Source organism: Candoia aspera, chromosome 1 (assembly GCF_035149785.1).
Source record: "Candoia aspera isolate rCanAsp1 chromosome 1, rCanAsp1.hap2, whole genome shotgun sequence".
Lineage (NCBI taxonomy): Eukaryota > Metazoa > Chordata > Lepidosauria > Squamata > Boidae > Candoia > Candoia aspera.
Window position 1 is genome coordinate 225886777 of NC_086153.1, and position 25965 is coordinate 225912741.

Sequence of the window (25965 nt, forward strand, 5' to 3'; positions counted from 1 at the left end):
ATGTAACTCATGAAAAATATGTTTGAGCTGTCAGAATAGCTAAAACCTGGGCTCTTGTTGATTCATCCCTCTCCCACTAAGCTTGGTCCTAAGAATGTCACCCCTCATGCATTCAGTCACGGCTACATGATTCTTACCACTTTCAAATATGGAACACCACATGGTTAAACTGTAGTCTTGTTGAAGAGTTAATTTAAAAAAACAGCGCATGACTGAGAGGGAGGGTAGTAGGCATGTCCACAGCTTCTCCTCATATACACCCAAACCAATGGATATGCAACCTTTTTTTTAAAAATGCAGCTTATGAATGTGTGTTCATAATACGTTATATGTGTGTTCCCATATGTATATTTCCATATACGTTCATTAGATCCTGTATAGAGTGGAGTCAACTGACACAATACTGATTTCCTCTACCCTTGCTTACTGCTGTTTAAATTCATGTCTGATCACCAATGTGTTTAGGCATAAAATACTTCTAAAATTCTGACTAAACATGTATGAACCAAGCAGTTCTAGTCTAATAAACCAGTTAAGCAGACAAGGACTGTAGGATGACATGTGAAATCAACTAAATGCTCATCCACCACAGAGAAAAAGACAGAAAAGGCAGCTCCTCACCCTAGCACCAAGATTATTAATAGGCCAGAATTTGACCTTCCCCCACCTTTTTTTTTAATGAAGATTTTTAAAAATCAAGCCATACTGTACTGCCTGGTTTAGCCGTGAAGGAACAAGTTCTGCATAAGGTGTGACTTACATTGGCTCTTTCAGGGGAAAGAAACAATAGCACACCATCTGCTTTTAGAGTGGGATATGGATAGGGCATTCTTCAAGACACCTGGAGAGTTAAGCTTTTTCTATGTTCCATTCTGAAGTTCTTAGAAACAGGAAAACCTTCAGTTCTTCAGCCCTGCTCCACAGGTGAGTTTAAGCACAAAGACACAGAGGGAAAGCAGTCTTCTGACTGCCAGCCAGGGTGGAGTAAATTAGAATGGAAAAGTCTGGTCATGTTTTCCCCCCTCCTTTATTTTGCTTCCTTTTCTAGTTCTTCAGGTGGTGGGAAGAGAAAACATGCTAAGGAAGTAGCACTTCCATGAAGGAATCCTGGGCTATAGGAATTTCTCATCTGGAGACGCCTGGGCCAATCTGCTGGTCTAATATGACCCCCTCCTTGGCTTCAAACTGGGAAGGTTAGACTTTGCATTAAAATCATGCTGAGTTTTACTCTTGTTTTGCACTGTGTTTTGACTTCTTTCCACAGATGTTGTCATAATATGTTCTAAATGAACGGAGAAAGCTAATTGTCTGGATCCCTTCCACTCAGGTTTCAAGCCTAGACGCAGACCGTGAGACAGCAGGGATTATGCTCATGGATTACCTATGGCAGGATAGCCATAGGTCATCCACAAGTGGGGTTTCTATCCTGCCCCACCTTGATCTCTTGGCAACTTTCAAATACCATCAATCATGGTATCCTTCTGGACTGGCTCAGGGGATGGAGGCGCAGTGTTATGGTGGTCTCTTCCCACCTCCAGGACTTGTTCCAGTCATGTTGGGGGCAGAGAGATGTCCTTGCTTTTTGGGGTGCCTCAGGGCTTGATTCTCTCCTATCTAATATCTGTATGAAGTCGCTGAGTAGGGTCATCCATCACCCTGCAGTTAAGTAGCATCAGTATGCTGATAATGCCCAGTTATGTACCCTAGGCCAGCTGTGTTCTGTCTGTGTCTGGTGGCTGTGGGGGTCTGGATGGGGAAGAACTGGTTTAAGATCAACCCTAGCAAGACTGAATGGCTGTAGATTGTGACCTGGATCAGGAGATCATCCATCTTTGGCTTTGGATGGGTTCACATTGTCCCAGGTAGAACTGTTTCACATTTTGGGAGTCCTCTAGACTCAGAGCTTTGGCTTGAACAGCAAATAGCAGCCATGGCTAGCAGGGCCTTTGCACAAATTCACTATTTGCCAATTGCATCTGTTCCTGAATTGGGTCCATACTTGTGGTCATTCATGTCCTAGTCATCTCTCAATGGACTACTGTAATATAGTCTACACAGGACTGCCCTTGAAAACCTGTTGGAAGCTATAGGTGGTCCAGGACACAGTGGCACAAGTAGTTATGGGCATACTGAAGCATGTAGCACCACTACTGTGCAAGCTGTACTGGTTGCCAGTGGGCTTCCAGGTGCCATTCAAGATGCTGGTCATCACCTATAAAGCCCTTCATGGCACCTGAGCTGGCTACTTATAAGACCACTTGCTTCTAATTGCTTATCCTATAAGCTCTGATGAGGTTGGCATGTCCCAGGTCCCATCACTCAAGTAGCATCGTTTTATGAGTCTCAGAAGATATGCCTTCTTTCTCACCACACCTGCCCCTTGGATCAGCATTTCCCTTGAGATCCAGATGGCCCTGACCCTACCTGCCTTTTGAAAGGCCTTGAAGACCTAGCTGTGCCCAGGCATTGAGTCAAGAGTTCTGAGATAACATTTGAATTGTTTCAATGTATGAACTGTCTTCACTGTGATGGGTTTTACATTTTTGGTTTATTAGCTGTTTGTTTGTTGCTGTTTTTGTTAGCTGCCTTGAGTCACATGGTGAGTGGGTAGCCATATAAGTCAATATAATTAAGTAAATAAATACATTCTTCAGCTTATCAGTCTTTTAGAGTAGGGCAGCCTTCTCCAATCAGATACCCTCTAGATAATTTAGATTATAATGCCCACCATCCCTGGACAGCATGCTCCTTAGCTGGGGTGAATGGAAGTTGTAGTCCAGCAAAGGAGGACTATAGGAGGACATCCCAACTTGGGGAAGTCTGGGGTAGGATTCGCAAGTGCACAAATGATGTTCCCCAACTTAAGTTACTAAAACCTTTGTAAGCAAAGGTCATTCATTTAAATCTCACTTTTTGGAGCTGGAAACATAGGCTGAAGCTGGTTCTGGGATGCCAGTTCCTTATTCAAAATACAAAACTGAGCTGCATACATAAGCTAGATCAAAATTCAGGTGATGGCAAATAAGCTGAGATAAGCACATGGCAAGGGTGCTTGGCAAGGACTGCCTATCCACCCTATCCTGGGGGAGAAGGTATTACAAGCTAGTCTTCTAAAACAGTTTGAGAAAATGGAGGGCCTCAGCCCACTGATAGAGCCTTTGTGTTGTACATAGAAGCCTTTGCATTCAGGGAGACCTGCTGCCAGTCAGCAGAGAAGATAAGGTGGGGTTAAAGCAGCCTTTGCAGGCTGTGGTGGCTGGAGATTCTGGGACTTCTAGATAAGCATATCTAGGCAGTATCAGGTCAGGAAGGCTGGACTAACTCTTGATCTAAAACACTTGCAGGTCATGTTTTTCGAACCTCTGTGATTCTGAAGTTGCTGAAGCCCACTCACTTTAACTGACAGTTAAACAAAAACGGCTGGAAATAAGAGGGGCACATAAAAAAAAAGAACCGTAGCCTTCAGAGATGGGATGAGGTCCATTTCCCACTCCAACTCTTTTTTCCAAAGAGCTTTAGCCATTTCTCTATTACCTTTTGCTACACCTATACTTTCAAGAGCAGTTTTGTTCGCAGACATCAGCAAATAACAGGTGTGACCTGGAACTAAATGTTGCAATGTGAAGAACTGTGGACTGAAGTGCTACCTATCCAGCCACATCTTCTTCCAAAGATATTCCCCTCCTCAGCCCCTGGTTTTCTGTTTCCCCATCTGTGAGATGTTTATGGCACAAAGTAGCCACAGTCATGGGACTACATTGGGAGAGAAGGGAGTCCCCTATTGTAACTCACCACCTAAGTTCACTATGAGCAGTCTATCATAAAACTATCCCTGCTGATGTCTGTAGGTCAAACTGCTATTAATACTGTAAGAACAAGCCAAATGCTTTTTGTAGGAGAGCAGGCCCAGGGCAACCACGTTCTCAGCACTGCCAGCACCAACTGTGCTAGCTTCTTAAAACCCATGAAAAAGCAACTTCAATGTCAACACATTAATTCCATGTTTGCCTAGAAGTTTTTAGCTGGTTTCATAACTTCCAGCTAGCTGTTGTGTAACAGAATGAAAAAGAAATCCAAAGTTACCAAGTTTTGGATTGGGTTGGACAGGTCAGGAACTTCGCTGCTCTTGCTGGTGTGTGGCAAGATCAAGGATTTGGCAGTGCCAGCCAAAAAAAGTCAGAAAAGGCCCTGCTCTACCCATACATCACTGCATGATTGTCACCAAGTTTTGGTTGGCTGGCTTCTGCCACTAAGTACATCTAAGAAGGCATCATCTCAGTCTAGTTGGGAAACCTCCTTGGTCTTTCCAGAGAAGAAATGCAGACTGCCCTGCAGCTGGCAACTTCACCATCCCACCCCCATTTTCCACTCAATGCCTCTCAGTACATAAAGGAGCCCTCCCCCAACTGGAGAACTAGTTATGGTGGAGTTATTAGACTATGCCTCCCATCATGCCTCCCATGCCCACTGACTCGGGATGAAAATACCAGGGTGGGGAATGCAGGTGTAAGGTGTCAAAATCCCTGACATGAAGAACTGATACTCACCCTTCAGTGAATTCCTAAGGCAGCTATCAACATCGGAATCTACATACATAAATACATATCTTCAACAATCTAATTTAAAACATGCAAGTTAAATGTGGTCATGTAGGTATGTACGTGTCTTCCAACTGTGTTAGTTACCCTTGGAATTTATACTGTATTTACAAAGCAGAGATAAAAGTCAGCCAATTAGACAATCAAACCCTGAGAAAATACCTTTGCCTGGGTCCAAGGCATATCAGGTAGGAACCAGGTGAATTTCCTTAGGGCCGACGGTGGGGGAGCCCGAGGTAGATGCCTGCTAAGGGTGATAGGAAGCACACAGAGGCAGGCCTTGATAGAGCCACCACACCCATCATTAGGAAAGCCAGAGATCAAATTAAAATAGAGCAGCTATCCAGTGTCTCAACCAAACAATGGACGTCTTCAGAACAGCAAGCCGTCCACAGAGCCTCCCAATCCATATTAACAGCTACAGTTCTGTGAAGATCATAGGGGACCACTGAGGAAATCACCTAGGCTTAGTTTGGACAAAGTCTCCGTCACAGAATCTCACAATTGTGTTGGCTAAATAGTAGCATAAGAGGGCCCCCGAGCATACGCAGAAGGCTTCTTTGTCGGCACAAGTAACCGCTTGCGCTCTGCTCCCTCGTACAGACCCGGGGCGATCAAAGTGCCACGTTTTACAAGAAAACGGGAGCTTCTACGCCCGTCTATCTAAATATTCTAGTTCTCCAGCGGCCAACCCAAAGCTCCAGGCTTTGTGGCAACCGCTGAGCGCTGGTTTCGCTTTTGCTCTTCGCCGCGGTCCAGTCAGACCTGAAACGAACGCCAAGCGGCTTAAGCCCGCTCACAGAAAAGAACTGCGCTCCTCTAGATTTGTAATCCGCATTACAGCAGAAAGCCGAGAGTTGTTTCTGATTTGGATCAACTGAAGCCAGAAGGGAAGAGATTCCCAAGCCCCCAGAACTCAGTCCCAGCCGACCAACCTACCCCGATAAAAGCCCACCGGCGGTTCTAGGTACGGCACGCCTTAACTACTTTTTCCAGACCTTACCTCGGCAACCGGCCTGCGATTTTGCCCCACCAAGAACTTTCGCAGCCGCTCCACGGTTCGCACGAAAGTTCTCGGCAGGCCTCCTCTGACAGTCCTCGGAGAGGGACGGAGGGCGGGGCACCCTAGGAAAGGAGAAGGGCCCCCTGGAACACGCCCTCGCCGGCCTAAAGTAACCCGCGGTGGACGAAGCGCTGCCTCGTCGGCTGACCCGGAGGCGCCCTCAAGAGGCGTGGTCAGGAAACTACCGACGGAAAGTTTGTTACAGGATGGAGGCGCTGCAAAAACAACCGGAAGGTTGTTTGAAAGCGGAAGTGTCCGCCCCGAGGACCCGAAAATGTGCAGCATTTCTGCTATACGGTTGCTTTGTCCCAGAAGCTTTAGTACATGCCCTAAACTAGTGTTGTCAGAGATGTTGGACTACACTGCCTATCCCTGGCTATGCTGGCTGGGGATAATGTAAGTTGTGGTTCACCCAGAGAGCACCAGGAGGGGGGAAGGTGGATGTAAATATTTTTTTTACATCCATCTTTACTTAGATGCTTCTTTAGTTCTGTGATTTATATGCTGCTACTTTGCAAAAAGGCTCGGAGCAGCTTACAAATGGAAGGAAGGAAGGAGGGAAGGAAGGAAGGAATCAACCAGCCAGACTCAATACAATCATCTTCCTAGCCATTGATACACTGAGAAAAAAAGTCCTAGTAGCAACAGGAAGAGGATCCGCCATGCCACCAGTCCCGTCTGGAGCAGCCAGATCTTGTCAGGTTTCCTGAAGGCCAGCGGGGTTGGTGTTGAGCTGACCTTGGGTGGATCCCAGTTCAAAAGAAATAGTATTTCTGTGTGTTTTGGTCATCTTGGCAACAACTTGCACTGGAAATAAATGGGGAAGAGTGTAACTGAATTGGCTGCTTGGGACATTAGCATCATCTTACCTGATGATTAGGTTTCAGAATGGGGGACTGTGAAGTCTTGCAACACATGGTTGTGTTTTTCTCATAAATGTCCCATACATGAGTGTCCTCCAGAATTTTTTCTGGGGGTGAAGGTGAAGCTACGGTGTAGAATGCAGTTATAATTGTGCACACAGTGTGCATTGCTGCAATGTAGCTGTCTTTTTCATGCCCGTCTGCTTTCAGTAGAAATATGTGAAACTGGTTTGGTATTGAATCAGATTGTGCTCTATGTCAATCAGTGATCACATCAACCTGTAAATATTCTCCTGGGTTTCAGACCAGAGTCTTTCCCAGCATTATCTGGAGCAGCCAGGACATAAACTGGAAACTTGCATGCAAAACTGGTGTTCCACTCCTGAGCTAAAGTCCTTCACTCTGTCTTGGGGCCCATTTCCTTACCTGTGCTTAGCAGCTCAAAGACAGCCCACTAACTGCTTAACGAGGACATCAATGCCCAATGTCGTCCCTAACTTGCTCCCATCCCATCCCAAAAGCGGCATCTGCTTGTCTTTTCTTGCTCCACTTCAGAAGCAGTGTTTTGGAAGGAGCTTCATCCAGCACAAGCTGTACTATCTGGTCTGTCTCAAATGCAATCATAATGACATTGTCACGCTCACTGATCAAATGTTCCCAGAACACCTTATCAGAAGCGCATCCATCTTCTGAAGACCCATGTCAACTTAGGAGTCACCAGGCAGGAGGGGGAGATGGATTGGAGTGTGAACTGAATTGTTCGGGCTAAAGGCATCTGGCCCAAGATCATAAAAAGCGACACCATTCCGGCCATCTGTTGGCACAGCAGGAGGGGGGTGCATTCCTAGGTGGGCAATGGGGGGGGGGAAGATGGGAAGTCTGTGATTTTAAACTGTAGAATGTGCAGGAAACTGCCATTCGCAACATCTATCTATCTATCTATCTATCTATCAAATTTGTCACCACCCATCTCCTCTCACTAGAGGGAATCTGGGCGGTTTACTTTTACCTTGTACTGGATGCTTCGCTCATTAAACAGATTTATAAGAATCCTTATGAGTCACAGTTAATGAAGCTTGAGTTACCAGGTACTGACAGACGTAAGGCAAGAGGTGGAGGCCTGCCTCTTACCTATTGATCACCTGAGGCTGGTGCAGCTGCACACAGGCTCTCTGGTTCCGCTGATTTTCAGGGCTCTTTGCATTTTGGCAGGAGGAGAATCAGGGCTCTCCCACTATGCCAGAAAGCCATCTCTCCCACTTGTCTTGCCAACTCATGGGTGGCAGGAAAAGCAAGGAGACCAGGAGAAGAAGATAATCTTTTGGGTGTGGTGGTTGCCTATTCTAAAACACTCTCAGACTCACAAGCAGGGGCTTAATAATATCTGGTTTATTTAAGAATAGTATGCAAGTACAAAGAAAGCTGATAATGATGAAAGCGCGCCAAAATCAAACTAAACCCCCCCAATACAAGTGAAGTCCCATCCCCCGTACAATCATCTCAAATTCACAATCCCAGGTGCTCCTAACAAGTTCTGCTGATCAGCGGGAAAAGACCTTGAACAGAGAAGATAACCCAAACACATTCCATCTAAATGAACACAGATAGAGAGCTTGGTACAAGGTCCCACAGCAGTTCCCTCCCAACCAGAAACGCGCGTCAGCGCCTTGGCATGTGAAACGTTACGATGTACAATGCACATTGAAATGGTGAACATGACATTGGGTGCCAGTATCTCCCCAGGACCTACCTACCTACCTATCTAACTATCTAATAAATTTATTCACTGCCCATCCCCCCCTCACGGGGGGAGTCTGGGTGGTTATATCCCAATTTCTTCCCACAGAAGGGAAAACAAGGGGAGAAGAGGGTCTTCTGTGTCAGTTCTCTGATCCTATCAACCCACTGGCAGACAAGAAGCTGTTCTCCTGCATGTCTCTCCTCCCATGGAAAACAGGAGGGTTCTCTGGTGCCTGTCCTCTGATCCCAGTCTGTGGGTAATACCTGTGGGTAATAGGGAGAAATGGATATACAGATAGAGGGTATAGAGCTCACTTGACTTTCACACTGGTGATAAGTCATTTTTTAATCAGCTGGCATAATGCAACTTTTGTTCTACTTGGACAGAATATTGCACAAATGGTATTGGAACGAAATGAGCAGCAGATGAATAAGGGGCAATATCTTGCCTGGTGAATAATTTGAGATTAAAAAGTTCTGTTTGGTGCAGTGGTGAAGGCACCAAGCTGGAAGCCAGGAGACTGTGAGTTCTAGTCCCACCTTAGACACAAAACCATTTGGGTGACTTTGGGCCAATCAGTCTCTCTCAGCCCTAGGAAGGAAACAACGATAAACCACTCCTGAAAAGCCTGCCAAAAAAACTGCAGGGACTAGTCCAGGCGGTTGCCAAGAGTCAATACTGACTCGAAGGCATAAAAAACAAACAAAAATTTATGCTAAGCATGAATGCTATCTTCCTATTTAATTATTTTAATTATTTTAATACAAAAATAGTCTTTTTTTAAAAAGTCAGACGGGGCAGGAAACCTGCTGGGACCATGTTGCCTATTCCTGTTCTAAAGAGTTAAAAGTGCCGGATGCTGCTGAAGACGGCATCATACTTCACCCACCAAGTACTGTAGCTCCAAGAACTTGTCTTTATTCTGCCTCATATTGTAGAAAATTGAACTAATAGTTTTCTTTTGATTGCAACAGAATAAAGAAAGTTTTGCCAGAGGGAGCTATTGAGCTAAACTAGAATACTTTTCAAAACTGCTACAGGCAGAATCAAACTAGTCATTATGTATAGGTTCTATAAATAGGACCGTTAGCAGTTTTTGCTGAAGACTGAAGCAGTGCAGAGATACCTGAATTAAAGCAGGGTTATGGGTTTGAAGAGGGGTTGCTATAGTCCTATATCTTCTATTGTTTATTCAGTTGCACTCTCTTCAGACCTAGCCCTCCTCAGCTGCTATTTGTCCTGTGAATCATATCATGCAGTTAACTGTATAAGCCACCATATAAGCCATGATCACAATCTATCAGGAGTTTTTGAGGCTGCTTGGATTTTTTAAATTCTTTCGCCTCCCTCACTTGAAAGGTTCCTTTTGGTTACAGATCCTTCTCATCATATATACTTTGACTCTGCCTAAATTACCTTGCATAAAATTTCTCCATTTTTATGAGAGGTAGAACATTTCAGAACAGCGTTCTGCATGGTGATTCTTTTTAGATAATGCCAGAATCTTACTGTGTTTTTATGACATGTTTTAAAGTAAGAAAGCCTGGAGTTATGTTAGTATCAATACAGCATCCTTACTTTCTTATGGGACTGTCTTTTCCTTGACCAGTGTTTCTCAACCTTGGCAATGTTAAGAAGGGTGGACTTCAACTCCCAGAAATGGACTTCGACTCCCTCAGTGCAGATGGGTTTGATTAGTATTTCTCCCCTCATTCCCCATCAGCATGCTCATTAGCTAAGTCTGGCCAAAACAAAAAAATGAGGCTCAATAGAATAAATGCTTGGATTTATTCTGACCACAAAAGTCATAAATCTGCAATCTCATATGTGGTTTTTGATCAACTTGCAATTATGTAAGTCAGTTGTGCATACACATCACACAATGCCTTCTATTAAATGATGCCATCTAGGACCAAGTAGTAGACAGGGTCCTGGAAGAACTCTGGACAGAAGTTCGCAACATTGTCCAGGAGGCGGCAACAAAATACATCCCAAAGAAAGAGAAAACCAAGAAGGCAAAATGGCTGTCTGCTGAGACACTAGAAGTAGCCCAAGAAAGAAGGAAAGCAAAAGGCAACAGTGATAGGGGGAGATATGCCCAATTAAATGCAAAATTCCAGAGGTTAGCCAGAAGAGATAAGGAATTATTTTTAAACAAGCAATGCGTGGAAGTGGAAGAAGACAATAGAATAGGAAGGACAAGAGACCTCTTCCAGAAAATTAGAAACATCGGAGGTAAATTCCAGGCAAAAATGGGTATGATCAAAAACAAAGATGGCAAGGACCTAACAGAAGAAGAAGAGATCAAGAAAAGGTGGCAAGAATATACAGAAGACCTGTATAGGAAGGATAACAATATTGGGGATAGCTTTGACGGTGTGGTCAGTGAGCTAGAGCCAGACATCCTGAAGAGTGAGGTTGAGTGGGCCTTAAGAAGCATTGCTAATAACAAGGCAGCAGGAGATGACGGCATCCCAGCTGAACTGTTCAAAATCTTGCAAGATGATGCTGTCAAGGTAATGCATGCTATATGCCAGCAAATTTGGAAAACACAAGAATGGCCATCAGACTGGAAAAAAATCAACTTATATCCCCATACCAAAAAAGGGGAACACTAAAGAATGTTCAAACTATCGAACAGTGGCACTCATTTCACATGCCACTAAGGTAATGCTCAAGATCCTGCAAGGTAGACTTCAGCAATTCATGGAGCGAGAATTGCCAGATGTACAAGCTGGGTTTAGAAAAGGCAGAGGAACTAGGGACCAAACTGCCAATATCCGATGGATAATGGAAAAAGCCAGGGAGTTTCAGAAAAACATCTATTTCTGTTTTATTGACTATTCTAAAGCCTCTGACTGTGTGGACCATAACAAATTGTGGCAAGTTCCTAGTGGTATGGGGATACCAAGTCATCTTGTATGCCTCCTGAAGAATCTGTATAACGACCAAGTAGCAACAGTAAGAACAGACCACAGAACAACGGATTGGTTTAAGATTGGGAAAGGAGTACGGCAGGGCTGTATACTCTCACCCTACCTATTCAACTTGTACGCAGAACACATCATGCGACATGCTGGGCTTGAGGAATCCAAGGCTGGAGTTAAAATCGCTGGAGGAAACATTAACAATCTCAGATATACAGATGATACCACTCTGATGGCTGAAAGCGAAGAGGAACTGAGGAGCCTTATGATGAAGGTGAAAGAAGAAAGTGCAAAAGCTGGCTTGCAGCTAAACCTCAAAAAAACCAAGATTATGGCAACCAGCTTGATTGATAACTGGCAAATAGAGGGAGAAAATGTAGAAGCAGTGAAAGACTTTGTATTTCTAGGTGCGAAGATTACTGCAGATGCTGACTGCAGTCAGGAAATCAGAAGACGCTTAATCCTTGGGAGAAGAGCAATGACAAATCTTGATAAAATAGTTAAGAGCAGAGACATCACACTGACAACAAAGGTCCGCGTAGTTAAAGCAATGGTGTTCCCCGTAGTAACATATGGCTGCGAGAGCTGGACCATAAGGAAGGCTGAGAGAAGGAAGATCGATGCTTTTGAACTGTGGTGTTGGAGGAAAATTCTGAGAGTGCCTTGGACTGCCAGAAGATCAAACCAGTCCATCCTCCAGGAAATAAAGCCAGATTGCTCACTTGAGGGAATGATATTAAAGGCAAAACTGAAATACTTTGGCCATATAATGAGAAGACAGGACACCCTGGAGAAGTTGCTGATGCTAGGGAGAGTGGAGGGCAAAAGGAAGAGGGGCTGACCAAGGGCAAGGTGGATGGATGATATTCTAGAGGTGACGGACTCATCCCTGGGGGAGCTGGGGGTGTTGACGACCGACAGGGAGCTCTGACGTGGGCTGGTCCATGAAGTCACGAAGAGTCGGAAGCGACTAAACGAATAAACAACAACAACAAGGACCAAGGAAGTGGGCCTTCTCCATAGCAATGCCTGCCCTATGGAACAGCCTCCCCCATGAAATACGGAGGGTTCTTACTCTCTTAGCCTTCCTGAAGGCTGTGAAGTCTTGGCTCTTCCCTCAGGCACTGGATCAGGATGAGAGTTGAGCCCAACACATGTGGATTTTGGATGGAAGTGTTATGGCAGCTTGATAGTGTGTAATGGTTTTAATTGTGTTGAGTTTATTTATTGTGTTGTTGTTAGCCTCCCATGATTATATTATATAAGATGGGTGGCCATATAAAGCTTTTGGATAAATAAATACATGTTTTGTGCTTGTGGGACAAAGAGAGAGAAAAATGTCCATTCTCCTTTTCAATGACTTCACCACGAACAGTGAATTTTGATTAATTGAAGGAAAAACTGAAGATAATATTTCAAGCTAACTTAAGGACCACCGACATGTTTTTTCCCCCAAAAAACTGCTTTTGGAGGATTTATTATTTATTTATTCGATTTACATGTCCACCCATCTCACGTACATGACTCTGGGTGGCGCACAACTTTAAAATAAATAAAAATATATACAATTACTAAAAGGAACTTTAAAAATAAAACACTAAAAAATAAAAACACAGCACAATAGCAGTTGGAGAATCACAAAAGGCATTCAACATGGCTAGGAAACAGGGCTTCCAGGCTCAGGGACAGACACAGGTCTTCAAAGCCTTCTGGAAGGCCAGCAAGGTGAAAGCCAACCGGGAGGGATGTTCTTCCAGAGGGCAGGCACCACGGCAGAAAAGGCTCTTCTTCGGGGTCCAGCCAACTGACACTCCTTGGCTGATGGTACCCGCAACATGCCCCTCCTGCCAGATTGGATAGGACAAGTAGAAACAACAGTCTAGGACATGTTCCTTAACCTTGGCAACTTTAAGATGGGTGGACTTCAACTCCTAGAATTCCCCAGCCAGAATAGCTGGCTGGGGAATTCTGGGAGTTGAAGTCCGTCCATCTTAAAAAGTTGCCAAGGTTATAAAACACTGGTCTAGGAAAAGACAGTCCCATAAGAAAGTAAGGATGCTGTACTGATACTAACATAACTCCAGGCTTTCTTACTTTAAAACGTGTCATAAAAACACAGTAAGATTCTGGCATTATCTAGAAAGAATCACCATGCAGAATGCTATTCTGAAATGTTCTACCTCTCATAAAAATGGAGAAATCTCACGCGAGGTAATTTATGCAGAAGTGGAAAAGGTTGCTCTAGTGCTAGACACACACACCCTCCATGTGAGACTTCTTTAGGCCACTTCCATGGAAGAATTACAAAAAAAGCCTCAGGTAATCTAGTGCTGTAGAGACCAATAGTGTCCACGCTGTGGCACCCTGCCTCCACAAGTGTCTTTTAAAGATGTTTAGTGACTTCATTTCAAGTTAATTGAAATGTTACTGACCTATGAAGAGTTGGTCTGTTTTCTGAGATATTTGACAGAGGTGCACTGGAGACGAACAGCACACCCTGCAAAGCGGGGAGAGGAACCCATGCTATGAATCTCAACTCCTGAAATGTCCAGGGCCATACTACAAAATAACAACTTAAAAAAAAAAACTTGTTAGAAGACAGGGTTGGGTCAGGTCATCGTCAGTGTGTCTGGTCTGCAAGGCAAGCTGGTCCCCCAAATGCTTCTCCCTTCACTTCTCTCAGAGCAAGATTAATGTTTACACAGGAGGTATATTTTCAGTAGCTGTTCCTATTCTGTGGAATTGCTCACCACCGAAGGTTTCCCTGATCCAGCATACTTTTGTTGATTTTTGGCGGCTTTGATGATTCCGGTAGAATTTGAGAGGCTCTGTTATGATTTTTCCTTTTCCCCATTCTGTCTTTTTTTCTTGAGGAGTTTGAGTTGAATTCCAAAGTGCTCAGGATGTTATGACTATTTAGTTATCTTTAGACAGCAGTAATCAAAATTGGCTATATTTTAAAGTATTTTATATTTTGAAAATAAAATAAAATAATAATTTTTTAAAAAAAATAAGCAAATGGATTACCCTGTCAGCTCCTCAACATCATCTTTCCTCCTGTCATGAGGTGCAGTTCCGGTTTGCAGGCATAAAATAAAACCTTGGATTTTTAGTCTGTTTGTTACTGGTCTTGGCTGATTTTCTAATTGTCTTGTCCCATTCTAAAGCAGTGTTTCTCAACCTTAGCAACTTTAAGATGTTAGAATTCTGGGAGTCATGCTCAGCAAGGTGATTAAAATTATATATCCAATGGCAGATGAGAGAATGATAGGGAGACCATTCCAGGTTGGCTGATCATATGAACTGATGAAGCGAGACAACTAACTGGGCAGTTGAAAGATAACAAGGCCCAGGATCTGATTTTGTTCCTGCTAAAATCTTTTAAAACAATATACTGGCAGCATTATTTACATATATTGATTCCACAGTTCAAATGCTAGGTGACTGAGATATAGTTGTTATTCTCCTGTTCACCTACAAGGAAGGACCAGGAAATTATTTAGCCAGTTACTCCCCAATCAATTTATTAAATGTAATTAGCATATTATATGCCAAACATAATATGATCTGATCTGATGGAGTGCAGGGAAATAACATTTTAGTAGAAGAACTGGCACGATTTAGATCAGTTACAGTACTATAGATTAGGCAGTGCTTAGACATCATCTTGCAGAAAGTTGGTGCAAGCTAGAGAAAGCCATTACACATAGCTTTTGTAGGCTGGGTGTGTGTGTGTGTGTGTGCGTGTGTGTAGATTTTTTAGATAGTGAGGGACCTTTGTATCTCAGACACTGAGTTCAGAGGTCTTTAACATTACTGGAATGAAATGGCTTTGCACAGGGAAGTGGCAGTCTGCAAACTCTCATTCTATATAAGGATTGGTTGGCAGGGATGGGAGAGGCTAGTGTGAGTTGCACCTTTCAGGATGTTGTGAATTAGTCCTTCAGTTGCATTAGTTCATTCAGAACTGAAAACCTTCCCCTGCCCTTTAAGCCTCATTTCTGTAAGAGGAATGAGGCAGGTGAGGAAATGCTTTTTTTTAATTTTAAAGAAAACATGAGGGGAGGGAGACAGCAACAGGTCTGCAGACACTTGTGCTTTCTTCTAGTGAACAGCTCTGATTACCTTTGGAAGGAGAATCATTTGCCTAGGAAACAGCCTTTTCCAACCTGGGCACCATCCTCCAAACGTATAGAGTTCAACATACAGAATTCTCAGCAATAGCTATACCAGTGTTTCTCAAGCTTGGCAACTTTAAGCTGTGTAAATTTCAACTCCCAGAACTCCACACAGCTTAAAGTTGCCAAGCTTGAGAAACACTGAGCTACACTAACTGGGAATTCTGGGAGTTGAAGTCCACACATCTAGAGGAAGGCTAGTCTAGAGTCAATCTTCCCTTACAAAGTTGTCAGAAGTAATAAGCCACCACCGATTTCTGTGTTTGGATTTTTCTCTCTCCCATCTACAGCATATTTTGCACATGCTCAGAAATGCATTGGAAGGCAAAAACAATTTTCTGGAGCTATTATCTAAAAACAGGTGAGTAACTGAAGGCTATATCTGACACTACAAAAAGCAGATTTTTATTAGTAGTATTAGTATTTTAAAAGACAGTTCAAAGCATTTCAACAAAGTTTCAGATCTGAAAGTTTACCCTTTCACATTGAATAATAGAAACAGAGGATAAACATTTCCAAATCCTTGCAATGAAACGTCACCTTTTGATATTAACTGCCTCCTTTTTGGTTTGCTGGCCATGTGATTCTGCATGTTTACTTGAATTCCCATTAATTTCAATGTAATCTGCTATCAAGTGCAAATATCATGCTTAGCCATCAGTTTGCTTTCAGTTAGGGAAGTCTGGAATATTACTTTTGCTCCTAATGTCACCTCAAATATTAGATCAAGATAGTGCCACTCCTTATTCTTAAATAGGGTAGGTAAGTAGAATAGAATGAAAATTTAAAAACATGAGTGTTTACATTTATATTAACTGAATATAATGTTATTTATCGTATAACACACAATAAATCAATGCAATGTCAAAAACAGAGATGAATGACTCATGTACTGTATACAAGCAGGTATCGGAACTTCCTAAAAAGTTCAAAATTTGTACGACCGGTGTTACCCTCAAAGCATTAGAAGAAACAAGTATGGAGGGAGAGACAAATTCCTCTAATCTTGATGCAGCTGCGGGCTCTACATTTCATACAGTTTTTCAAAGTAATAAGAAAATAATATATCATCCAATTCCAAATTTGAAACCCTGCAGCACTCCTGGTGATTTCCTGAGTTTACAGGAAGTTGTTCCAATTCATTAGTCTTGATGATTACTGGAATAAATATCTTCTCCTCCACCAATTTTTCTGCAGCCCCATAAATACTTCCCTTTCCTCATACCTCGCCTACATGTTTTCCACACCACCTTTCCTGCCTCTATGGTACCTTGAATGCTACAACAGCAGTATTGTTGACCCAAGAGATCTTTCCAGGGAAACCAGGTTAATGCCCTGGAAATTAATGACTAGATCTAGTTCTTGGGAAGCAGGTTATTACTTGAATATGCAGTTTCCAGAGAACATCTGAGACAATAATATGAATAATACATTCATATTATTGTCTCAGATGTCACATAAGAATGCAGTTCCTAGGAGTAATCTGGAGATGCAATATATTGCAATATTCCAGATCCCCAAGGGAGAAAAAAGAAGAATGAAAGCCAACTAATTATATACCAGGCCTGCAAGGAAATTTACAGGCTAGAAATTTACCTACTAGAAAGAAAAATCCAAACAATTCACACTCCAGCCAACCTTTTCTTTGATGTAATGGGTTTTTGGCTGTACAAAATTAAAACACTGTCCATATTATATGGGCATTTGCAGTGTGTGTACTTACTATTTTCTCACATAAAAATAAAGCATAAATATAATTGCATTTGATGAAATTACTCAGTTGTCAAGATGTTTGAAGTGTTATTCTCAGTGGTTTGTGTGTGCAAGTGTGAGAGAGAATTCATGTGGAGCACACACCAAAAAAAAAAAAGAGTAGAAAAGGCCTTGACAATTCACTCATTTATGGAAATTTCATTTAGTCAGAGTTGGAAGGGGCCAAATCCAGCATTGCAAAACAAATACGGTAACGCCATTTCCTTTCCTCTTATATCTCAAATGAGTGAAAAGGTAACTGAGTTTGCAGTCCCCATAGTAATAATCTCATACTGTGCTCATGCATTAACAGATACTGATGTATTTTCCACACAACCCTGTAACTGCAGCATGAAGACCTCTCCTGAAATGTTTGTAGAGGACATGCCCTCATGACACAGCCTTTGTCTCATCCCCACTCCTTTGTGGAGGCAGCCTAAATTCATTCTTAGCTATTTCAGTTTCAAGGAAGGGTTTCCGATCTTCTCCCAAAAGAAGACTTAGTGTATGAATGACTAAGGATGCCTCAGGCACAACTACGTGATGATGCACTCGGGTTGGCATCTGCTAAGCCCATATTAGCCAGTTGAGGCTGCTGTAAGCTCCCCCCCCCCCACTTCCTGCTACTGGACATTGACCTCTATGACCATTTTGGCTTGAGCTGCAGAAGAAACTGGAACCTAGTTTCTGTGAAGGCATCTGCTTGTAAAATGCCTGGTCCGTGCTTTGCAAAACATAATCTTTCAGGCTTTATGCAGGCTCTTTAGATACACCCGTATCCTATTCTTCTGGAAGATCAATAGACCTGTTATTAAACATGTATTCAGCAGTCTTTGAAAAGACCAGTAGACCATTTTTTTCCAGTAGAGAAAAAAAAATAGAGAAAGAGGGGACCTGCCAGTCCATTTAATCTGAAAGAGAGATATATTGCTGGTTCTGTCCCAAATGGGTACAGTAAAGGGTTTTTGCATGGCTGTACTTTCTACTCTTTATATTACTTTGGGAGGGAGGCAGTGCCATTTTGCCTACTTAAACCCTACACCCTTTCCGAGGCTGTGAGATCCCTCAGAAAGAAAAGAGGCTTTAAGACAGTGGGTCTCAACCTTGGCAACTTTTCAAGGCCTTATGAATTCAAGCAAATGTCTGAACAGGTAAAATCTTTTACCTAGTTCTCTTTGATTTTCTCAAGATAGCGATTTCTAGACCTAGAAGGTCTGTAAACTGAACGAATTCCTTCTTTTAAGTGCAGAGTTTATCATTCCTTGCCTTTGTAAAACAGGGAGTTCAGAGGAACTGTACTTTTCCAACACCAAACTCTGTTTCACAAATGATTTTTACTTTTTTTTTTTTTTTAACAAAGGGTAAGATTGTGCTTGGCTTGCTGCACCCAAAATATGCAAAGGCAATGCAGAAGCATTTGAGGTTTTTGTAAATATGCAGCAGGCAATGTTTTCCACCTGGAATCTGAGCTGTGCTCTTGTGTCAGCCTGGTCTGGAGTTTTGACAAATGCTTTGGGCTCAGGTTATGTGCAAATAAAGCTGTTAATTTACTTCTCCCATGCCCCTTTGGAATAAAGTTCTTGCTCAGTTCATTTATTCTTGGTTGTGTACCTTGCATAATCTGAATTTAGTTATGACACTGAGAGTTCCTTAACAATCATCGCAAGATCTTAATAAATGGAATGTGGTAGCTTTATCCAACTGTTTCAGTTCACTATTGTTCTCTTGGTTTGAGTTTCTGACATGCAGGAATAGGTGCCCCTTACTTCAGATTTCTCATTGTGCCAAATAGCTTCATGCAATGGGAGAACCAACTGGTCAGTCTTTTTGAAGTTTTCTTTTTGGTGAAAGAAGTATATACATACTTGAACAGACCAATATAAGAAAATGCACTGCAGATTTCAACAGAAATGTTCGCAGCCATCACTGTAGAGTCCCATGGGCAGATGCTGTACGTGGCTTTCTTCATCCATGCTCATTACTGTGAATTCCTCAGGTCTTTGCTACAACAGCTAATCTGAAAACATACTGATGCACAGGGGACCCTTCAGATGATATTTTACATACAATGGAAGGGGTCAGGGTTAGCTTTTCTGCTTCCGTTGGAAGGGCCATCTATGAAGCAATATTGCTAATGCAGGCTGTAATTAATATGTATGGCAATCCAACGTCTTTACAATCTTCCATAATACATCCTCCCTCACTCACTCCCTAAGCCTATCTTTTCATACCTATTCCATTCATGCAGGACTGCCTCAGGTTCAGTATATTTTTTCTTTGCAGGTGGTCAGAAATAACATTTGGAAATTCAAAAAATACTTGGGTTAGTCTGATGCCAGGGCTGAAAATCACTGCAAAAGCATGTTTTTGCATCACTATTCTTTATAAATAGTTTCCTCAGCAAGCTATGGCCATATGCTGTGCCAGAATCAGCTTCCCCAATACAGGCCAACCTGCCACTTCAGCTTCCTATACTTTATTGTTAACCCACAGTTTACTCCCTCCAGCTTGATTGAGACTAGCCATCAAGTCAGAAGAAAGACAGTTGACTTTAGTGGGACTTGTCTCTAAGTAAACATGCAGAGAATGGTAGCCTTACCAGCCTTTCACTTACCATTCCTTTTTCTCTTTTAAGACTATCTTCCAAAGAAATTGAACATTTTAGCTTTTGGAGAATCATCTCCACCTTGGACTGTTTGGACTGTATATTAAATGTCTCCTCCACCTAGTGGGAAATTGTTGGGTCCATTTTCTGGTGACCAGAAAGATACTTTATGGTAACTCTAACTACCTCAGTCATCAGAGATGGTACTCACAGGAAAGGGGTATACTACAGCAGTATCCCCAGGGTGGCTCATTGTAACTGTCATGAGTAAGGATGGCGAGCAGGGGGCTCCCATCCAGGCTGTAAAATGCATGCGTAGTACTGAGGAATTAAGCAGCCATTCAAAGAGACACAGATCAGGCCCGCCTTAGCCTTTGCGGTTTATATGTCTGGGTTTTTCCCACGCTTATTCAGTTTGTTAGGATTCTGTTTATGTAGCAGTAATAAACACTAGAGTACTACTCCTCGTCTCAGCGTGTGTCTCACTGTTAGGACAGTAACGGTTTATAGCACTTTTGTAACACAGTGCAGCCAAAGGTCACATATGAAGAGGCTTTTTTTTTTTTTGAGCTAGATGGTTCCACCCAGGTAGCCACCCCTACAAATATCTTTTAACATCACTCTGGCTGTTAGGGCAGTCAAGATAGCCATAGACAAAAATATACTGTGATCCCAGAAATCAGCTGTCTTTTACTAGCTAGGTACTCCGGGGCAATACGTTATCTAAACCATCAACTAATCATGGAGTGGAAACTCATCTTCCTCAATTTTCTGCTTTAAAACAAACAAACTATTGGCCATCTGCCCTTCTACTGTACAGTACATTTCAGATCAGTTTTAACAGTCCTACACACATGTAGCTTGTACTATCCATTCTTTAGAGTGGGTTGGGTTGAGGTGGAAACTGAGGAGGACTATCTCTTGTGCTTGATGAAATTTGGAATTAACCTTGGGTATGAAGCAAGGATCCAGGTTTTAAACCATCTTATGCTGATAGAACATATATAAGTCCCCACTAACTGAGAACATCCCTAACTCCTCAATCCTCCTAGTCAACAATAGGGCTACCAAAGGCTCTCCTCCAAGCAAAAATATTCATAGGAATCCAACAAATTCAAAATGAGCTTTTCTTAAGGCCCTGAGTAATCGTGACAAGTCCTATATAGGGAAATGATGAATCACTGGGGGTGAGAGAAATGCACTCCTGAAAAAGTGGCATAAATAAAGGTGTCCTGAAAAGCGTAACTTTCACCCATCCAGGAGAATAGTGCCTAAAGCAGGTGCCTTCTATGCAACATGGCTGCATCTATAGAAAGCCGAGAGTTCAGGGATCCTTGTTGCAGTTGTTGTAAGTTTCTGACTTTTGTTATCACTATTCAAAGAAGCATCAAGCTCGCTGATAAATCTTGCTGGTGGCAGGTTGCCTTGAGGTCAAGATGGTCTCTACCACCAAGCCTGGAATTGTTTCTATTCAATTTCCAGGCACATAATAGTAGCCACACTGGGCCTGGGTGCCGTATTGTGCCTTGAGGTGGGACATTTTATGAGATGGCACAGTTATTCTTCACTGATTTCCACTAGGGGAAAGAACCTCAGCCTCTTGCATTAGAATGTAGCTATTAGAAACATTGAGTATTGAAGGAGAAAAATTCCCCATGACCCAATTTACGAGTGGAGACTATACAATCTGCATGATCAAGTTTATCTGATCAGCACTGGGGACACACCACAAGGTTCTGCCCACTTAAGGTGGGTACACACAACCTTTATATAGTTGCATAATAAATGCTGACCAGTAATGATATCAAATGCCAATCATCTTATTTTTGATAACATGGATTAGATTTTCCATTTATAGTGAAAATACTCAGTTAATAAAATGGAGGTTGGCACAAGTCAGCTTTTGTGGTTAGTTACTTCCTATTTTCTCCTCCAAAAATACAAGTGCCGATTTAAGATAACTCATGAGCCAGCATCTGCAAATGCCTAAGCAAGCTATTAAGAAGTCTTACTTGAATTCAGGGGCCTTGGTAGTAGGAGGTTTTGATTCAGGCATTTGTATTACTCCTTCAGTATCTTCTCCTTGCATACTACCTTGAACAGCACTAGAAAAGGCAAGAATGCATAGAGCACTCCTTTCAGCCATAGTCCTACTATGGCATTTATCTTTTCCACTCTGTCATCTTGGAATCAGGAAAAGAAATGCTTTACCTGTCCATCATCCACTTTTATGAACGTATCAATAGAGGGGATCCACCCATCACTGCTGGATATCAGAGAAGGGTTTCTACCAAATTTCCATTCCCTATGCAGACATCTAAGACACTAGACTCCAAGTATTTTGGACCATTCCTTGTAACAGCATAAAACCATCTTCTGGGTTTTGACTGCAGCTTCTGGTCACACTTCAAGATGAGCAGGCTCAAATTATCCTACTTCAAATACATTGTGCAAATACCCAGCTCTCTGGAGAAGGCTCTAATCTTGGGGAAAGGGGCAAGAAAGAGAGAAAGAAGACAATTAGTAGCAAGGTGGATGAACTCAGTTACAGTGGTGATGGGTGCACCATTGGAAGACCTGAAAAACCAGGTTAGGGACAGATCCTCCTAGAGAAAATCTATCCATGTGATCACTAAGAGTCAACAATAACTTAATGGCACATAATCAATCAATCTGGCTACACTAAAAATACTAAAGAACTTCTTTATCTACTATATGTATAGTTACTTCTATTTTCTGGTAAATTACACAAAAATATTTTCAGAACTGAATTAAATAGTAGATAATGTTGATGTAAAAATGGAATCTTAATTTAAATATTGACATACAATGTGCTTGCACTGAGTGACTTTGCTCTGTTAAATTCTTGCTCATAATTAAATATTATTCTTGGCTTCTGAACAGACAACTACTTCTCTAAAAGTATTATATACTGTAAATAACGACATACTATCATTTATCTTTATCAGCTGCAAATGGATTCTACATACGTTTTATGGACTGTAGCCTGTAAAAGCCTATCCAGAAACAAATTACCCTTTAAGGTGTGACAAGACTCAATTTTCTGCAAAACACATATTCAGCTGCTCAACTGTTGAAACTTGGCCAACTGTGACAAAATTCCATGTGTGCCTAAAATTTGAGGGATAGATGAATGGCAGGCAATTCCCAAAACTTAGTATAATGCTTTTTATTTTTAATTGAAGAAAGAGGATAGCAAGCCAAAAGCTAAAATATAATATGGAGTGGGAAAAAATGAGCAAAGACAAAAGTCAAGGCAAAGGGAAAAAACAACAGCTAAAACTGGGGAATGTATATGTATCAAGCACTCCTGCTTTAAAAAATGCACAGAAGAGGATAATAACTTACTTGCATCACATCCTCTGAAAGCAAGTTCTTTCCAGATAATTTATTCTTTGGGTTTACCCTGCATATTTAATTTATCTGTCATGTCCCCCGTTGCGATGTATACACACATCACAACGGGGAACATGCCTTTCTGGTGAAGGGGAGGGGGGAGGAAAGAATCAGTGCTAATCCCATAAGCACTGAAAGACAATACAGACAAAAGGACAAAGGAGCCAGACCTTTGCCCTGACCCGGGAAGCCACCATCCTATCTCCCTGACATCTCTGCATTACCACGGGGGACACACCTGCTCCGGACACAGGAAGAGGACAGAGGCAATCAGCGCTAATCCCCCTGATCGCCCATCGAGACTCCGGAATCGCCACCTGATCGCCCATCGAGACTCCGGGTTTACCGTCGGGCAAGACTTTGGGACAATGAGGGGTGGGGAAGGATCAGGTCCGCACCGCGGGTATTTACTGGCTACCTCGCACGCCATGGGTCTGCATTCTATTATTAATAAACCAGATATCCTTAGCCCTAGCTGGTGAGTCTGTGGTTTTTTTGAATAAGGCAACCATCACATTATCTTAATAATGACCCTGAAAGAGCCATAAAAAAAGCCCTTACAATCTTGATAAGCAGAGTCTGTTAGCTTTATCTCACTGCTTCAGTTCACCATTTTTCTCTTGGTTTGTATTTCTAACATATATTTATATAAGATCACTCACTGTGCCAAAATATTGGAAACAATCCATGGGTGGCTTAGTGCAATACAGGAACCACAGAAGAAGGAAAAGGAGACAAAGTTGCTTATTCATTTGTTTTTGGTGGTGGTGGGGATATATTTGAACATACACTGACACACAGACACAGATAGATGATTGAATAATTTTGTATTCAAGAACATACTATAGATTTTAACAAAAATTATCCTGCAGGTAGAAGCTACCAGCAGTGATCAAAAATTGGTCTCTGTTCCTGTATAGTCTTTGCCTATATCCACTTTTCCTTCCCCATTGGCAGAGAAACTAATTTGCAAAGATGTGCACACATGCAGAGGGGGGCAGGGTTCAGTCCCTTCACATACAGTGAAAGGGCCAACATAAGCCTGAGAATAGCTCCAGGGTAGGAAGAAGCCAGGTTCACATAGCAAGCTAAGCCGTAGGTGTTGTTAGCAGATCCATCAGGTTTCTTTAGCGGATTAATTGAACTATGTGCTCTACCATCTTATCCCACCCGCTCCCCCAACAGCAGGAATGGCCCCATAAGCCGGGTCTGTGCCTGACTGCAGGCCATGGTTTTGTTCCAACTTACTGCTAGAATCTGTTTAACCAGGAGCGGGAACGTCGAAGCTGTGAGAAGCCTTGGGTTTCAATTCCAGCAGCAGCAACCCAAAGGAACTTGATCTGGCTTTAGTGTCTTGTATGGCCCCAACCAGTTGTGGCTAATTGAATAAACCCTGGTTAAGTAAAGCACAGCTTTGTGTGTTTCTGTGAATTAAATCCAAAGAGGAAGCCATCATATATATTTAACGGCAGATCAAATATTTAGGGTATTCTTGGCGGAGTAAAATATTTTCATTTAAGCAATCAGGAACAGGCAAAGGACCAGCAGAAAGGCACTGCTTTGCCATCTTATCAGCTGAGACTCGTAAATAAGCAAAACCACTTGACTGCTGTCTATGTCATGCTTTCCAAGTCCAGAATGTTCCAATAGGATCCTTACAAAGGTTATTTACCCATTGAGGAAGTAAAAGAGGAAGGATTTACCTTTCTGTTATCTCTCCTACATCAGAATTATTGCAAAACAAGTGATGGAATTTCCCAATATCAGAAAAAAAATAAGGGGGGAGGAGATGAGAAAGCACAACGATATATATATGCAATGAGGAGTACCTGTAATTTACTAACTGAGGCTTTATGCCCATGTTCTGCTAAATAACAAAGGAGATGAACAGAATCAGTTTCACAAGCGGCCCTAGAGGGAGCACAAAGCAATACAGTGTGATGGTTGCCCTTATTCCAATAAAAATACAGACTCACCAGCCAGGGCTAAGGATTTCTGGTTTATTAGGAATAGAATGCATACACTGAGAAAGACGGGAATGAGCACATGGCGTGCGAGGTAGCCGGTAAATACCCGCGGTGCGGACCTGATCCTTCTCCACCCCTCATTGTCCCAAAGTCCTGATCCGGAGTCTCGATGGGCGATCAGGTGGCGATTCCAGAGTCTCGATGGGCGATCAGGGGGATTAGCGCTGATTGCCTCTGTCCTCTTCCTGTGTCCGGCGCAGGTGTGTCCCCCGGGGTAATGCAGAGATGTCAGGGAGATAGGATGATGGCTTCTCGGGTCAGGGCAAAGGTATGGCTCCTTTGTCCTTTATTTGTATTTGTCTTTCAGTGCTTAAAGGCTTAGCACTGATTCTTTCCTCCTTCCTTCCCTTATCCGGAAAGGCATGTTCCCCGTTGTGATGTATGTATACATTGCAACGGGGGACATGACATACAGTAAATCAGAGGAGGAGAACAGAATTTTTTTTAAAAAGTCAAACCTTGAAGATGCTTATGGACAAATTGAGAAAATAAGGTAGAGGTCTCGGCACAGCCCTATGGCAAATGGATCCAAGTGTATTGATTCCCTCCCCAGTTAAGGCAAACAAAAATTAGAGTCCATGTGGACAGAATAGAAAAGAATGTAACATGAAGGTCAACTATAGTGAAATAAGTTGCATTAGTTGGCATAGCAGTTGTTAAGATAGCTGTCTGATTTCTCAAAATCATTGGGAGAGTATTATTAGCTAAGTCAGTCATGGTTTTGACTAATTCTTCTGAAGGGTAAATAGAAACATGAGGAGAACAAGGAGGAGTTAAAAAAGAGGGACAAATAG

General features: G+C 42.4%; 1 protein-coding gene across 1 annotated transcript in view; it reads right to left on the bottom strand.

Moving 5' to 3' along the window:
- The window catches only part of LOC134487211 (protein lifeguard 3-like), a 42773-nt gene extending 37039 nt beyond the window's left edge, over positions 1–5734 (bottom strand). Inside the window, exon 1 of the mRNA XM_063288869.1 lies at positions 5602–5734. The gene's annotated coding sequence lies outside the window, so the exon portion shown is untranslated. The remainder of the gene's footprint in view (positions 1–5601) is intronic.
- Between the last annotated feature and the right edge of the window lie 20231 nt (positions 5735–25965).